This window comes from Spea bombifrons, chromosome 2 (assembly GCF_027358695.1).
Source record: "Spea bombifrons isolate aSpeBom1 chromosome 2, aSpeBom1.2.pri, whole genome shotgun sequence".
NCBI classification, from domain to species: domain Eukaryota; kingdom Metazoa; phylum Chordata; class Amphibia; order Anura; family Pelobatidae; genus Spea; species Spea bombifrons.
Genome location: NC_071088.1, coordinates 40,658,477 through 40,678,296, shown reverse-complemented (window position 1 = coordinate 40,678,296; position 19,820 = coordinate 40,658,477).

The window sequence follows — 19,820 nt, the reverse complement described above, 5'->3', positions numbered from 1 at the left end:
TGATTTAATTGTCTAATAATTATGACACCGGAAAGGGGTCTTATGATTGTGAGGTCATAATGCTATCATCACCTTAACATTATGACATCATAAAGGGGAGTTTTGATTGTAATATTATAATGTTTTAATTGTGTTACCATTAGGAGATACTAAAGAGGTGTTTTGATTGTGACATCATAATGCTATCATTCTTTTACCATTATGACATAATAAAAGAGTGTATTGATTATGACATCATAGTGATTTAGTTGTCTTATCATTATGACACCGGAAAGGGGTCTTAATATTGTGATGTCATAATGCTATCATCATTTTAACAATATGACATCATAAAGGGGAGTTTTGATTGTAATATTATAATGTTTTAATTGTGTTACCATTAGGAGATACTAAAGAGGTGTTTTGATTGTGACATCATAATGCTATCATTCTTTTACCATTATGACATAATAAAAGAGTGTATTGATTATGACATCATAGTGATTTAGTTGTCTTATCATCATGACACCGGAAAGGGGTCTTATGATTGTGATGTCACAATGCTATCATCAACTTAACATTATGACATCATAAAGGGGAGTTTTGATTGTAATATTATAATGTTTTAATTGTGTTACCATCATGAGATACTAAAGAGGTGTTTTGATTGTGACATCATAATGCTATCATTCTTTTACCATTATGACATAATAAAAGAGTGTATTGATTATGACATCATAGTGATTTAGTTGTCTTATCATTATGACACCGGAAAGGGGTCTTATGATTGTGATGTCATAATGCTATCATCACTTTAACAATATGACATCATAAAGGGGAGTTTTGAATGTAATATTATAATGTTTTAATTGTGTTACCATCAGGAGATACTAAAGAGGTGTTTTGATTGTGACATCATAATGCTATCATTCTTTTACCATTATGACATAATAAAAGAGTGTATTGATTATGACATCATAGTGATTTAGTTGTCTTATCATTATGACACCGGAAAGGGGTCTTATGATTGTGAAGTCATAATGCTATCATCATTTTAACATTATGACATCATAAAGGGGAGTTTTGATTGTAATATTATAATGTTTTAATTGTGTTACCATTAGGAGATACTAAAGAGGTGTTTTGATTGTGACATCATAATGCTATCATTATAACGTTTTAATTGTGTTACCATTAGGAGATACTAAAGAGGTGTTTTGATTGTGACATCATAATGCTATCATTCTTTTACCATTATGACATAATAAAAGAGTGTATTGACTATGACATCATAATGATTTAATTGTCTTATAATTATGACACAGGAAAGGGGTCTTTGATTGTGATGTCATAATGCTATCATCATTTTAACAATATGACCTCATAATGGGGAGTTTTGATTGTAATATTATAATGTTTTAATTGTGTTACCATCATGAGATACTAAAGAGGTGTTTTGATTGTGACATCATAATGCTATCATTCTTTTACCATTATGACATCATAAAAGAGTGTATTGATTATGACATCATAGTGATTTAGTTGTCTTATCATTATGACACCGGAAAGGGGTCTTATGATTGTGATGTCATAATGCTATCATCATTTTAACAATATGACATCATAAAGGGGAGTTTTGATTGTAATATTATAATGTTTTAATTGTGTTACCATTAGGAGATACTAAAGAGGTGTTTTGAATGTGACATCATAATGCTATCATTCTTTTACCATTATGACATAATAAAAGAGTGTATTGATTATGACATCATAGTGATTTAGTTGTCTTATCATTATGACACCGGAAAGGGGTCTTATGATTGTGATGTCATAATGCTATCCTCATTTTAACAATATGACATCATAAAGGGGAGTTTTGAATGTAATATTATAATGTTTTAATTGTGTTACCATCATGAGATACTAAAGAGGTGTTTTGATTGTGACATCATAATGCTATCATTCTTTTACCATTATGACATAATAAAAGAGTGTATTGATTATGACATCATAGTGATTTAATTGTCTTATCATTATGACACCGAAAAGGGGTCTTATGATTGTGATGTCATAATGCTATCATCACCTTAACATTATGACATCATAAAGGGGAGTTTTGATTGTAATATTATAATGTTTTAATTGTGTTACCATTAGGAGATACTAAAGAGGTGTTTTGATTGTGGCATCATAATGCTATCATTCTTTTACCATTATGACATAATAAAAGAGTGTATTGATTATGACATCATAATGATTTAGTTGTCTTATAATTATGACACCGGAAAGGGGTCTTATGATTGTGATGTCATAATGCTATCATCATTTTAACAATATGACATCATAAAAGGGAGTTTTGATTGTAATATTATAATGTTTTAATTGTGTTACCATTAGGAGATACTAAAGAGGTGTTTTGATTGTGACATCATAATGCTATCATTCTTTCACCATTATGACATAATAAAAGAGTGTATTGATTATGACATCATAATGATTTAGTTGTCTAATAATTATGACACCGGAAAGGGGTCTTATGATTGTGATGTCATAATGCTATCATCATCTTAACATTATGACATCATAAAGGGGAGTTTTGATTGTAATATTAAAATGTTTTAATTGTGTTACCATTAGGAGATTTTAAAGAGGTGTTTTGATTGTGACATCATAATGCTATCATTCTTTTACCATTATGACATAATAAAAGAGTGTATTGATTATGACATCATAGTGATTTAGTTGTCTTATCATTATGACACCGGAAAGGGGTCTTATGATTGTGATGTCATAATGCTATCATCATTTTAACAATATGACATCATAAAGGGGAGTTTTGATTGTAATATTATAATGTTTTAATTGTGTTACCATCAGGAGATACTAAAGAGGTGTTTTGATTGTGACATCATAATGCTATCATTCTTTTACCATTATGACATAATAAAAGAGTGTATTGATTATGACATCATAGTGATTTAGTTGTCTTCTCATTATGACACCGGAAAGGGGTCTTATGATTGTGATGTCAAAATGCTATCATCATTTTAACAATATGACATCATAAAGGGGAGTTTTGATTGTAATATTATAATGTTTTAATTGTTACCATTAGGAGATACTAAAGAGGTGTTTTGATTGTGACATCATAATGCTATCATTCTTTTACCATTATGACATAATAAAAGAGTGTATTGATTATGACATCATAGTGATTTAGTTGTCTTATCATTATGACACCGGAAAGGGGTCTTATGATTGTGATGTCATAATGCTATCATCATTTTAACAATATGACATCATAAAGGGGAGTTTTGATTGTAATATTATAATGTTTTAATTGTGTTACCATTAGGCGATACTAAAGAGGTGTTTTGATTGTGACATCATAATGCTATCATTCTTTTACCATTATGACATAATAAAAGAGTGTATTGATTATGACATCATAGTGATTTAGTTGTCTTATCATTATGACACCGGAAAGGGGTCTTAATATTGTGATGTCATAATGCTATCATCATTTTAACAATATGACATCATAAAGGGGAGTTTTGATTGTAATATTATAATGTTTTAATTGTGTTACCATTAGGAGATACTAAAGAGGTGTTTTGATTGTGACATCATAATGCTATCATTCTTTTACCATTATGACATAATAAAAGAGTGTATTGATTATGACATCATAGTGATTTAGTTGTCTTATCATCATGACACCGGAAAGGGGTCTTATGATTGTGATGTCACAATGCTATCATCAACTTAACATTATGACATCATAAAGGGGAGTTTTGATTGTAATATTATAATGTTTTAATTGTGTTACCATCATGAGATACTAAAGAGGTGTTTTGATTGTGACATCATAATGCTATCATTCTTTTACCATTATGACATAATAAAAGAGTGTATTGATTATGACATCATAGTGATTTAGTTGTCTTATAATTATGACACCGGAAAGGGGTCTTATGATTGTGATGTCATAATGCTATCATCATTTTAACAATATGACATCATAAAGGGGAGTTTTGATTGTAATAGTATAATGTTTTAATTGTGTTACCATTAGTTGATACTAAAGAGGTGTTTTGATTGTGACATCATAATGCTATCATTCTTTTACCATTATGACATAATAAAAGAGTGTATTGACTATGACATCATAATGATTTAATTGTCTTATAATTATGACACAGGAAAGGGGTCTTTGATTGTGATGTCATAATGCTATCATCATTTTAACAATATGACCTCATAATGGGGAGTTTTGATTGTAATATTATAATGTTTTAATTGTGTTACCATCATGAGATACTAAAGAGGTGTTTTGATTGTGACATCATAATGCTATCATTCTTTTACCATTATGACATAATAAAAGAGTGTATTGATTATGACATCATAGTGATTTAGTTGTCTTATCATTATGACACCGGAAAGGGGTCTTATGATTGTGATGTCATAATGCTATCATCACTTTAACAATATGACATCATAAAGGGGAGTTTTGAATGTAATATTATAATGTTTTAATTGTGTTACCATCAGGAGATACTAAAGAGGTGTTTTGATTGTGACATCATAATGCTATCATTCTTTTACCATTATGACATAATAAAAGAGTGTATTGATTATGACATCATAGTGATTTAGTTGTCTTATCATTATGACACAGGAAAGGGGTCTTATGATTGTGATGTCATAATGCTATCATCATTTTAACAATATGACATCATAAAGGGGAGTTTTGATTGTAATATTATAATGTTTTAATTGTGTTACCATTAGGAGATACTAAAGAGGTATTTTGATTGTGACATCATAATGCTATCATTCTTTTACCATTATGACATAATAAAAGAGTGTATTGATTATGACATCATAATGATTATGACATCATAATGATTTAGTTGTCTTATAATTATGACACCGGAAAGGGGTCTTATGATTGTGATGTCATAATGCTATCATCATCTTAACATTATGACATCATAAAGGGGAGTTTTGATTGTAATATTATAATGTTTTAATTGTGTTACTATTAGGAGACACTAAAGAGGTGTTTTGATTGTGACATCATAATGCTATCATTCTTTTACCATTATGACATAATAAAAGAGTGTATTGATTATGACATCATAGTGATTTAGTTGTCTTATCATTATGACACCGGAAAGGCGTCTTATGATTGTGATGTCATAATGCTATCATCATTTTAACAATATGACATCATAAAAGGGAGTTTTGATTGTAATATTATAATGTTTTAATTGTGTTACCATTAGGAGATACTAAAGAGGTGTTTTGATTGTGACATCATAATGCTATCATTCTTTCACCATTATGACATAATAAAAGAGTGTATTGATGATGACATCATAGTGATTTAGTTGTCTTATCATTATGACACCGGAAAGGGGTCTTATGATTGTGATGTCATAATGCTATCATCATTTTAACAATATGACATCATAAAGGGGAGTTTTGATTGTAATATTATAATGTTTTAATTGTGTTACCATTAGGAGATACTAAAGAGGTGTTTTGATTGTGACATCATAATGCTATCATTCTTTTACCATTATGACATAATAAAAGAGTGTATTGATTATGACATCATAATGATTTAGTTGTCTAATAATTATGACACCGGAAAGGGGTCTTATGATTGTGATGTCATAATGCTATCATCATCTTAACATTATGACATCATAAAGGGGAGTTTTGATTGTAATATTATAATGTTTTAATTGTGTTACCATTAGGAGATACTAAAGAGGTGTTTTGATTGTGACATCATAATGCTATCATTCTTTTACCATTATGACATCATAAAAGAGTGTATTGATTATGACATCATAATGATTTAATTGTCTTATAATTATGACACCGGAAAGGAGTCTTATGATTGTGATGTCATAATGCTATCATCATTTTAACAATATGACATCATAAAGGGGAGTTTTGATTGTAATACTATAATGTTTTAATTGTGTTACCATTAGGAGATACTAAAGAGGTGTTTTGAATGTGACATCATAATGCTATCATTCTTTTACCATTATGACATAATAAAAGAGTGTATTGATTATGACATCATAGTGATTTAGTTGTCTTATCATTATGACACCGGAAAGGCGTCTTATGATTGTGATGTCATAATGCTATCATCATTTCAACAATATGACATCAGAAAGGGGAGTTTTGATTGTAATATTATAATGTTTTAATTGTGTTACCATTAGGAGATTTTAAAGAGGTGTTTTGATTGTGACATCATAATGCTATCATTCTTTTACCATTATGACATAATAAAAGAGTGTATTGATTATGACATCATAGTGATTTAGCTGTCTTATCATTATGACACCGGAAAGGGGTCTTATGATTGTGATGTCATAATGCTATCATCATTTTAACAATATGACATCATAAAGGGGAGTTTTGATTGTAATATTATAATGTTTTAATTGTGTTACCATTAGGAGATACTAAAGAGGTGTTTTGATTGTGACATCATAATGCTATCATTCTTTTACCATTATGACATAATAAAAGAGTGTATTGATTATGACATCATAGTCATTTAGTTGTCTTATCATTATGACACCGGAAAGGGGTCTTATGATTGTGATGTCATAATGCTATCATCATTTTAACAATATGACATCATAAAGGGGAGTTTTGATTGTAATATTATAATGTTTTAATTGTGTTACCATTAGGAGATACTAAAGAGGTGTTTTGATTGTGACATCATAATGCTATCATTCTTTTACCATTATGACATCATAAAAGAGTGTATTGATTATGACATCATAATGATTTAATTGTCTAATAATTATGACACCGGAAAGGGGTCTTATGATTGTGAGGTCATAATGCTATCATCACCTTAACATTATGACATCATAAAGGGGAGTTTTGATTGTAATATTATAATGTTTTAATTGTGTTACCATTAGGAGATACTAAAGAGGTGTTTTGATTGTGACATCATAATGCTATCATTCTTTTACCATTATGACATAATAAAAGAGTGTATTGATTATGACATCATAGTGATTTAATTGTCTTATCATTATGACACCGGAAAGGGGTCTTATGATTGTGATGTCATAATTCTATCATCATCTTAACATTATGACATCACAAAGGGGAGTTTTGATTGTAATATTATAATGTTTTAATTGTGTTACCATTAGGAGATACTAAAGAGGTGTTTTGATTGTGACATCATCATGCTATCATTCTTTTACCATTATGACATAATAAAAGTGTATTGATTATGACATCATAATGATTTAATTGTCTTATAATTATGACACCGGAAAGGAGTCTTATGATTGTGATGTCATAATGCTATCATCATTTTAACAATATGACATCATAAAGGGGAGTTTTGATTGTAATATGATAATGTTTTAATTGTGTTACCATTAGGAGATACTAAAGAGGTGTTTTGATTGTGACATCATAATGCTATCATTCTTTTACCATTATGACATAATAAAAGAGTGTATTGATTATGACATCAAAGTGACTTAGTTGTCTTATCATTATGACACCGGAAAGGGGTCTTATGATTGTGATGTCATAATGCTATCATCACCTTAACATTATGACATCATAAAGGGGAGTTTTGATTGTAATATTATAATGTTTTAATTGTGTTACCATCATGAGATACTAAAGAGGTGTTTTGATTGTGACATCATAATGCTATCATTCTTTTACCATAATGACATAATAAAAGAGTGTATTGATTATGACATCATAATGATTTAATTGTCTTATAATTATGACACCGGAAAGGAGTCTTATGATTGTGATGTCATAATGCTATCATCATTTTAACAATATGACATCATAAAGGGAAGTTTTGATTGTAATATTATAATGTTCTAATTGTGTTACCATTAGGAGATACTAAAGAGGTGTTTTGATTGTGACATCTCTAATGCTATCATTCTTTTACCATTATGACATAATAAAATAGTGTATTGATTATGACATCATAATGATTTAATTGTCTTATAATTATGACACCGAAAAAGAGTCTTATGATTGTGATGTCATAATGCTAATATCATTTTAACAATATGACATCATAAAGAGGTGTTTTGATTGTGACATCATAATGCTATCATTCTTTTATCATTATGACATAATAAAAGAGTGTATTGATTATGACATCATAGTGATTTAGTTGTCTTATCATTATGACACCGGAAAGGGGTCTTATGATTGTGATGTCATAATGCTATCATCATTTTAACAATATGACATCATAAAGGGGAGTTTTGATTGTAATATTATAATGTTTTAATTGTGTTACCATTAGGAGATTCTAAAGAGGTGTTTTGATTGTGACATCATAATGCTATCATTCTTTTACCATTATGACATAATAAAAGAGTGTATTGATTATGACATCATAGTGATTTAGTTGTCTTATCATTATGACACCGGAAAGGGGTCTTATGATTGTGATGTCATAATGCTATCATCACCTTAACATTATGACATCATAAAGGGGAGTTTTGATTGTAATATTATAATGTTTTAATTGTGTTACCATTAGGAGATACTAAAGAGGTGTTTTGATTGTGACATCATAATGCTATCATTCTTTTACCATTATGACATAATAAAAGAGTGTATTGATTATGACATCATAGTGATTTAATTGTCTTATCATTATGACACCGGAAAGGGGTCTTATGATTGTGATGTCATAATGCTATCATCATCTTAACATTATGACATCATAAAGGGGAGTTTTGATTGTAATATTATAATGCTTTAATTGTGTTACCATTAGGAGATACTAAAGAGGTGTTTTGATTGTGACATCATAATGCTATCATTCTTTTACCATAATGACATAATAAAAGAGTGTATTGATTATGACATCACAGTGATTTAGTTGTCTTATCATTATGACACCGGAAAGGGGTCTTATGATTGTGATCTCATAATGCTATCATCATTTTAACAATATGACATCATAAAGGGGAGTTTTGATTGTAATATTATAATGTTTTAATTGTGTTACCATTAGGAGATACTAAAGAGGTGTTTTGATTGTGACATCATAATGCTATCATTCTTTTACCATTATGACATAATAAGAGTGTATTCATTATGACATCACAGTGATTTAGTTGTCTTATCATTATGACACCGGAAAGGGGTCTTATGATTGTGATGTCATAATGCTATCATCATTTTAACAATATGACATCATAAAGGGGAGTTTTGATTGTAATATTATAATGTTTTAATTGTGTTACCATTAGGAGATACTAAAGAGGTGTTTTGATTGTGACATCATAATGCTATCATTCTTTTACCATTATGACATAATAAAAGAGTGTATTGATTATGACATCATAGTGATTTAGTTGTCTTATCATTATGACACCGGAAAGGGGTCTTATGATTGTGATGTCATAATGCTATCATCACCTTAACATTATGACATCATTAAGGGGAGTTTTGATTGTAATATTATAATGTTTTAATTGTGTTACCATTAGGAGATACTAAAGAGGTGTTTTGATTGTGACATCATAATGCTATCATTCTTTTACCATTATGACATAATAAAAGAGTGTATTGATTATGACATCATAGTGATTTAGTTGTCTTATCATTATGACACCGGAAAGGGGTCTTATGATTGTGATGTCATAACGCTATCATCATTTTAACAATATGACATCATAAAGGGGAGTTTTGATTGTAATATTATAATGTTTTAATTGTGTTACCATTAGGAGATACTAAAGAGGTGTTTTGATTGTGACATCATAATGCTATCATTCTTTTACCATTATGACATAATAAAAGTGTATTGATTATGACATCATAGTGATTTAGTTGTCTTATCATTATGACACCGGAAAGGGGTCTTATGATTGTGATGTCATAATGCTATCATCATTTTAACAATATGACATCATAAAGGGGAGTTTTGATTGTAATATTATAATGTTTTAATTGTGTTACCATTAGGAGATACTAAAGAGGTGTTTTGATTGTGACATCATCATGCTATCATTCTTTTACCATCATGACATAATAAAAGAGTGTATTGATTATGACATCATAGTGATTTAGTTGTCTTATCATTATGACACCGGAAAGGGGTCTTATGATTGTGATGTCATAATGCTATCATCACCTTAACATTATGACATCATAAAGGGGAGTTTTGATTGTAATATTATAATGTTTTAATTGTGTTACCATTAGGAGATACGAAAGAGGTGTTTTGATTGTGACATCATAATGCTATCATTCTTTTACCATTATGACATAATAAAAGAGTGTATTGACTATGACATCATAATGATTTAATTGTCTTATAATTATGACACCGGAAAGGGGTCTTTGATTGTGATGTCATAATGCTATCATCATTTTAACAATATGACATCATAAAGGGGAGTTTTGATTGTAATATTATAATGTTTTAATTGTGTTACCATTAGGAGATACTAAAGAGGTGTTTTGATTGTGACATCATAATGCTATCATTCTTTTACCATTATGACATAATAAAAGAGTGTATTGATTATGACATCATAGTGATTTAGTTGTCTTATCATTATGACACCGGAAAGGCGTCTTATGATTGTGATGTCATAATGCTATCATCATTTTAACAATATGACATCATAAAGGGGAGTTTTGATTGTAATATTATAATGTTTTAATTGTGTTACCATTAGGAGATACTAAAGAGGTGTTTTGATTGTGACATCATAATGCTATCATTCTTTTACCATTATGACATAATAAAAGAGTGTATTGACTATGACATCATAATGATTTAATTGTCTTATAATTATGACACCGGAAAGGGGTCTTATGATTGTGATGTCATAATTCTATCATCACTTTAACAATATGACATCAGAAAGGGGAGTTTTGATTGTAATATTATAATGTTTTAATTGTGTTACCATCAGGAGATACTAAAGAGCTGTTTTGATTGTGACATCATAATGCTATCATTCTTTTACCATTATGACATAATAAAAGAGTGTATTGATTATGACATCATAGTGATTTAATTGTCTTATCATTATGACACCGGAAAGGGGTCTTATGATTGTGATGTCATAATTCTATCATCATCTTAACATTATGACATCACAAAGGGGAGTTTTGATTGTAATATTATAATGTTTTAATTGTGTTACCATTAGGAGATACTAAAGAGGTGTTTTGATTGTGACATCATAATGCTATCATTCTTTTACCATTATGACATAATAAAAGAGTGTATTGATTATGACATCATAATGATTTAATTGTCTTCTCATTATGACACCGGAAAGGGGTCTTATGATTGTGATGTCATAATTCTATCATCACTTTAACAATATGACATCAGAAAGGGGAGTTTTGATTGTAATATTATAATGTTTTAATTGTGTTACCATTAGGAGATACTAAAGAGGTGTTTTGATTGTGACATCATAATGCTATCATTCTTTTACCATTATGACATAATAAAAGAGTGTATTGATTATGACATCATAGTGATTTAGTTGTCTTATCATCATGACACCGGAAAGGGGTCTTATGATTGTGATGTCACAATGCTATCATCAACTTAACATTATGACATCATAAAGGGGAGTTTTGATTGTAATATTATAATGTTTTAATTGTGTTACCATCATGAGATACTAAAGAGGTGTTTTGATTGTGACATCATAATGCTATCATTCTTTTACCATTATGACATAATAAAAGAGTGTATTGATTATGACATCATAGTGATTTAGTTGTCTTATAATTATGACACCGGAAAGGGGTCTTATGATTGTGATGTCATAATGCTATCATCATTTTAACAATATGACATCATAAAGGGGAGTTTTGATTGTAATAGTATAATGTTTTAATTGTGTTACCATTAGTTGATACTAAAGAGGTGTTTTGATTGTGACATCATAATGCTATCATTCTTTTACCATTATGACATAATAAAAGAGTGTATTGACTATGACATCATAATGATTTAATTGTCTTATAATTATGACACAGGAAAGGGGTCTTTGATTGTGATGTCATAATGCTATCATCATTTTAACAATATGACCTCATAATGGGGAGTTTTGATTGTAATATTATAATGTTTTAATTGTGTTACCATCATGAGATACTAAAGAGGTGTTTTGATTGTGACATCATAATGCTATCATTCTTTTACCATTATGACATAATAAAAGAGTGTATTGATTATGACATCATAGTGATTTAGTTGTCTTATCATTATGACACCGGAAAGGGGTCTTATGATTGTGATGTCATAATGCTATCATCACTTTAACAATATGACATCATAAAGGGGAGTTTTGAATGTAATATTATAATGTTTTAATTGTGTTACCATCAGGAGATACTAAAGAGGTGTTTTGATTGTGACATCATAATGCTATCATTCTTTTACCATTATGACATAATAAAAGAGTGTATTGATTATGACATCATAGTGATTTAGTTGTCTTATCATTATGACACCGGAAAGGGGTCTTATGATTGTGAAGTCATAATGCTATCATCATTTTAACATTATGACATCATAAAGGGGAGTTTTGATTGTAATATTATAATGTTTTAATTGTGTTACCATTAGGAGATACTAAAGAGGTGTTTTGATTGTGACATCATAATGCTATCATTATAACGTTTTAATTGTGTTACCATTAGGAGATACTAAAGAGGTGTTTTGATTGTGACATCATAATGCTATCATTCTTTTACCATTATGACATAATAAAAGAGTGTATTGACTATGACATCATAATGATTTAATTGTCTTATAATTATGACACAGGAAAGGGGTCTTTGATTGTGATGTCATAATGCTATCATCATTTTAACAATATGACCTCATAATGGGGAGTTTTGATTGTAATATTATAATGTTTTAATTGTGTTACCATCATGAGATACTAAAGAGGTGTTTTGATTGTGACATCATAATGCTATCATTCTTTTACCATTATGACATCATAAAAGAGTGTATTGATTATGACATCATAGTGATTTAGTTGTCTTATCATTATGACACCGGAAAGGGGTCTTATGATTGTGATGTCATAATGCTATCATCATTTTAACAATATGACATCATAAAGGGGAGTTTTGATTGTAATATTATAATGTTTTAATTGTGTTACCATTAGGAGATACTAAAGAGGTGTTTTGAATGTGACATCATAATGCTATCATTCTTTTACCATTATGACATAATAAAAGAGTGTATTGATTATGACATCATAGTGATTTAGTTGTCTTATCATTATGACACCGGAAAGGGGTCTTATGATTGTGATGTCATAATGCTATCCTCATTTTAACAATATGACATCATAAAGGGGAGTTTTGAATGTAATATTATAATGTTTTAATTGTGTTACCATCATGAGATACTAAAGAGGTGTTTTGATTGTGACATCATAATGCTATCATTCTTTTACCATTATGACATAATAAAAGAGTGTATTGATTATGACATCATAGTGATTTAATTGTCTTATCATTATGACACCGAAAAGGGGTCTTATGATTGTGATGTCATAATGCTATCATCACCTTAACATTATGACATCATAAAGGGGAGTTTTGATTGTAATATTATAATGTTTTAATTGTGTTACCATTAGGAGATACTAAAGAGGTGTTTTGATTGTGGCATCATAATGCTATCATTCTTTTACCATTATGACATAATAAAAGAGTGTATTGATTATGACATCATAATGATTTAGTTGTCTTATAATTATGACACCGGAAAGGGGTCTTATGATTGTGATGTCATAATGCTATCATCATCTTAACATTATGACATCATAAAGGGGAGTTTTGATTGTAATATTATAATGTTTTAATTGTGTTACTATTAGGAGACACTAAAGAGGTGTTTTGATTGTGACATCATAATGCTATCATTCTTTTACCATTATGACATAATAAAAGAGTGTATTGATTATGACATCATAGTGATTTAGTTGTCTTATCATTATGACACCGGAAAGGCGTCTTATGATTGTGATGTCATAATGCTATCATCATTTTAACAATATGACATCATAAAAGGGAGTTTTGATTGTAATATTATAATGTTTTAATTGTGTTACCATTAGGAGATACTAAAGAGGTGTTTTGATTGTGATATCATAATGCTATCATTCTTTCACCATTATGACATAATAAAAGAGTGTATTGATTATGACATCATAATGATTTAGTTGTCTAATAATTATGACACCGGAAAGGGGTCTTATGATTGTGATGTCATAATGCTATCATCATCTTAACATTATGACATCATAAAGGGGAGTTTTGATTGTAATATTATAATGTTTTAATTGTGTTACCATTAGGAGATACTAAAGAGGTGTTTTGATTGTGACATCATAATGCTATCATTCTTTTACCATTATGACATAATAAAAGAGTGTATTGATTATGACATCATAGTGATTTAGTTGTCTTATCATTATGACACCGGAAAGGCGTCTTATGATTGTGATGTCATAATGCTATCATCATTTTAACAATATGACATCATAAAGGGGAGTTTTGATTGTAATATTGTAATGTTTTAATTGTGTTACCATTAGGAGATACTAAAGAGGTGTTTTGATTGTGACATCATAATGCTATCATTCTTTTACCATTATGACATAATAAAAGAGTGTATTGATTATGACATCATAGTGATTTAGTTGTCTTATCATTATGACACCGGAAAGGGGTCTTATGATTGTGATGTCATAATGCTATCATCATTTTAACAATATGACATCATAAAGGGGAGTTTTGATTGTAATATTATAATGTTTTAATTGTGTTACCATCAGGAGATACTAAAGAGGTGTTTTGATTGTGACATCATAATGCTATCATTCTTTTACCATTATGACATAATAAAAGAGTGTATTGATTATGACATCATAGTGATTTAGTTGTCTTCTCATTATGACACCGGAAAGGGGTCTTATGATTGTGATGTCAAAATGCTATCATCATTTTAACAATATGACATCATAAAGGGGAGTTTTGATTGTAATATTATAATGTTTTAATTGTTACCATTAGGAGATACTAAAGAGGTGTTTTGATTGTGACATCATAATGCTATCATTCTTTTACCATTATGACATAATAAAAGAGTGTATTGATTATGACATCATAGTGATTTAGTTGTCTTATCATTATGACACCGGAAAGGGGTCTTATGATTGTGATGTCATAATGCTATCATCATTTTAACAATATGACATCATAAAGGGGAGTTTTGATTGTAATATTATAATGTTTTAATTGTGTTACCATTAGGAGATACTAAAGACGTGTTTTGATTGTGACATCATAATGCTATCATTCTTTTACCATTATGACATAATAAAAGAGTGTATTGATTATGACATCATAGTGATTTAGTTGTCTTATCATTATGACACCGGAAAGGGGTCTTAATATTCTGATGTCATAATGCTATCATCATTTTAACAATATGACATCATAAAGGGGAGTTTTGATTGTAATATTATAATGTTTTAATTGTGTTACCATTAGGAGATACTAAAGAGGTGTTTTGATTGTGACATCATAATGCTATCATTCTTTTACCATTATGACATAATAAAAGAGTGTATTGATTATGACATCATAGTGATTTAGTTGTCTTATCATCATGACACCGGAAAGGGGTCTTATGATTGTGATGTCACAATGCTATCATCAACTTAACATTATGACATCATAAAGGGGAGTTTTGATTGTAATATTATAATGTTTTAATTGTGTTACCATCATGAGATACTAAAGAGGTGTTTTGATTGTGACATCATAATGCTATCATTCTTTTACCATTATGACATAATAAAAGAGTGTATTGATTATGACATCATAGTGATTTAGTTGTCTTATAATTATGACACCGGAAAGGGGTCTTATGATTGTGATGTCATAATGCTATCATCATTTTAACAATATGACATCATAAAGGGGAGTTTTGATTGTAATAGTATAATGTTTTAATTGTGTTACCATTAGTTGATACTAAAGAGGTGTTTTGATTGTGACATCATAATGCTATCATTCTTTTACCATTATGACATAATAAAAGAGTGTATTGACTATGACATCATAATGATTTAATTCTTATAATTATGACACAGGAAAGGGGTCTTTGATTGTGATGTCATAATGCTATCATCATTTTAACAATATGACCTCATAATGGGGAGTTTTGATTGTAATATTATAATGTTTTAATTGTGTTACCATCATGAGATACTAAAGAGGTGTTTTGATTGTGACATCATAATGCTATCATTCTTTTACCATTATGACATCATAAAAGAGTGTATTGATTATGACATCATAGTGATTTAGTTGTCTTATCATTATGACACCGGAAAGGGGTCTTATGATTGTGATGTCATAATGCTATCATCACTTTAACAATATGACATCATAAAGGGGAGTTTTGAATGTAATATTATAATGTTTTAATTGTGTTACCATCAGGAGATACTAAAGAGGTGTTTTGATTGTGACATCATAATGCTATCATTCTTTTACCATTATGACATAATAAAAGAGTGTATTGATTATGACATCATAGTGATTTAGTTGTCTTATCATTATGACACAGGAAAGGGGTCTTATGATTGTGATGTCATAATGCTATCATCATTTTAACAATATGACATCATAAAGGGGAGTTTTGATTGTAATATTATAATGTTTTAATTGTGTTACCATTAGGAGATACTAAAGAGGTATTTTGATTGTGACATCATAATGCTATCATTCTTTTACCATTATGACATAATAAAAGAGTGTATTGATTATGACATCATAATGATTATGACATCATAATGATTTAGTTGTCTTATAATTATGACACCGGAAAGGGGTCTTATGATTGTGATGTCATAATGCTATCATCATCTTAACATTATGACATCATAAAGGGGAGTTTTGATTGTAATATTATAATGTTTTAATTGTGTTACCATTAGGAGATACTAAAGAGGTGTTTTGATTGTGACATCATAATGCTATCATTCTTTCACCATTATGACATAATAAAAGAGTGTATTGATTATGACATCATAGTGATTTAGTTGTCTTATCATTATGACACCGGAAAGGCGTCTTATGATTGTGATGTCATAATGCTATCATCATTTTAACAATATGACATCATAAAAGGGAGTTTTGATTGTAATATTATAATGTTTTAATTGTGTTACCATTAGGAGATACTAAAGAGGTGTTTTGATTGTGACATCATAATGCTATCATTCTTTCACCATTATGACATAATAAAAGAGTGTATTGATGATGACATCATAGTGATTTAGTTGTCTTATCATTATGACACCGGAAAGGGGTCTTATGATTGTGATGTCATAATGCTATCATCATTTTAACAATATGACATCATAAAGGGGAGTTTTGATTGTAATATTATAATGTTTTAATTGTGTTACCATTAGGAGATACTAAAGAGGTGTTTTGATTGTGACATCATAATGCTATCATTCTTTTACCATTATGACATAATAAAAGAGTGTATTGATTATGACATCATAATGATTTAGTTGTCTAATAATTATGACACCGGAAAGGGGTCTTATGATTGTGATGTCATAATGCTATCATCATCTTAACATTATGACATCATAAAGGGGAGTTTTGATTGTAATATTATAATGTTTTAATTGTGTTACCATTAGGAGATACTAAAGAGGTGTTTTGATTGTGACATCATAATGCTATCATTCTTTTACCATTATGACATCATAAAAGAGTGTATTGATTATGACATCATAATGATTTAATTGTCTTATAATTATGACACCGGAAAGGAGTCTTATGATTGTGATGTCATAATGCTATCATCATTTTAACAATATGACATCATAAAGGGGAGTTTTGATTGTAATACTATAATGTTTTAATTGTGTTACCATTAGGAGATACTAAAGAGGTGTTTTGAATGTGACATCATAATGCTATCATTCTTTTACCATTATGACATAATAAAAGAGTGTATTGATTATGACATCATAGTGATTTAGTTGTCTTATCATTATGACACCGGAAAGGCGTCTTATGATTGTGATGTCATAATGCTATCATCATTTCAACAATATGACATCAGAAAGGGGAGTTTTGATTGTAATATTATAATGTTTTAATTGTGTTACCATTAGGAGATTTTAAAGAGGTGTTTTGATTGTGACATCATAATGCTATCATTCTTTTACCATTATGACATAATAAAAGAGTGTATTGATTATGACATCATAGTGATTTAGCTGTCTTATCATTATGACACCGGAAAGGGGTCTTATGATTGTGATGTCATAATGCTATCATCATTTTAACAATATGACATCATAAAGGGGAGTTTTGATTGTAATATTATAATGTTTTAATTGTGTTACCATTAGGAGATACTAAAGAGGTGTTTTGATTGTGACATCATAATGCTATCATTCTTTTACCATTATGACATAATAAAAGAGTGTATTGATTATGACATCATAGTCATTTAGTTGTCTTATCATTATGACACCGGAAAGGGGTCTTATGATTGTGATGTCATAATGCTATCATCATTTTAACAATATGACATCATAAAGGGGAGTTTTGATTGTAATATTATAATGTTTTAATTGTGTTACCATTAGGAGATACTAAAGAGGTGTTTTGATTGTGACATCATAATGCTATCATTCTTTTACCATTATGACATCATAAAAGAGTGTATTGATTATGACATCATAATGATTTAATTGTCTAATAATTATGACACCGGAAAGGGGTCTTATGATTGTGAGGTCATAATGCTATCATCACCTTAACATTATGACATCATAAAGGGGAGTTTTGATTGTAATATTATAATGTTTTAATTGTGTTACCATTAGGAGATACTAAAGAGGTGTTTTGATTGTGACATCATAATGCTATCATTCTTTTACCATTATGACATAATAAAAGAGTGTATTGATTATGACATCATAGTGATTTAATTGTCTTATCATTATGACACCGGAAAGGGGTCTTATGATTGTGATGTCATAATTCTATCATCATCTTAACATTATGACATCACAAAGGGGAGTTTTGATTGTAATATTATAATGTTTTAATTGTGTTACCATTAGGAGATACTAAAGAGGTGTTTTGATTGTGACATCATCATGCTATCATTCTTTTACCATTATGACATAATAAAAGTGTATTGATTATGACATCATAATGATTTAATTGTCTTATAATTATGACACCGGAAAGGAGTCTTATGATTGTGATGTCATAATGCTATCATCATTTTAACAATATGACATCATAAAGGGGAGTTTTGATTGTAATATGATAATGTTTTAATTGTGTTACCATTAGGAGATACTAAAGAGGTGTTTTGATTGTGACATCATAATGCTATCATTCTTTTACCATTATGACATAATAAAAGAGTGTATTGATTATGACATCAAAGTGACTTAGTTGTCTTATCATTATGACACCGGAAAGGGGTCTTATGATTGTGATGTCATAATGCTATCATCACCTTAACATTATGACATCATAAAGGGGAGTTTTGATTGTAATATTATAATGTTTTAATTGTGTTACCATCATGAGATACTAAAGAGGTGTTTTGATTGTGACATCATAATGCTATCATTCTTTTACCATAATGACATAATAAAAGAGTGTATTGATTATGACATCATAATGATTTAATTGTCTTATAATTATGACACCGGAAAGGA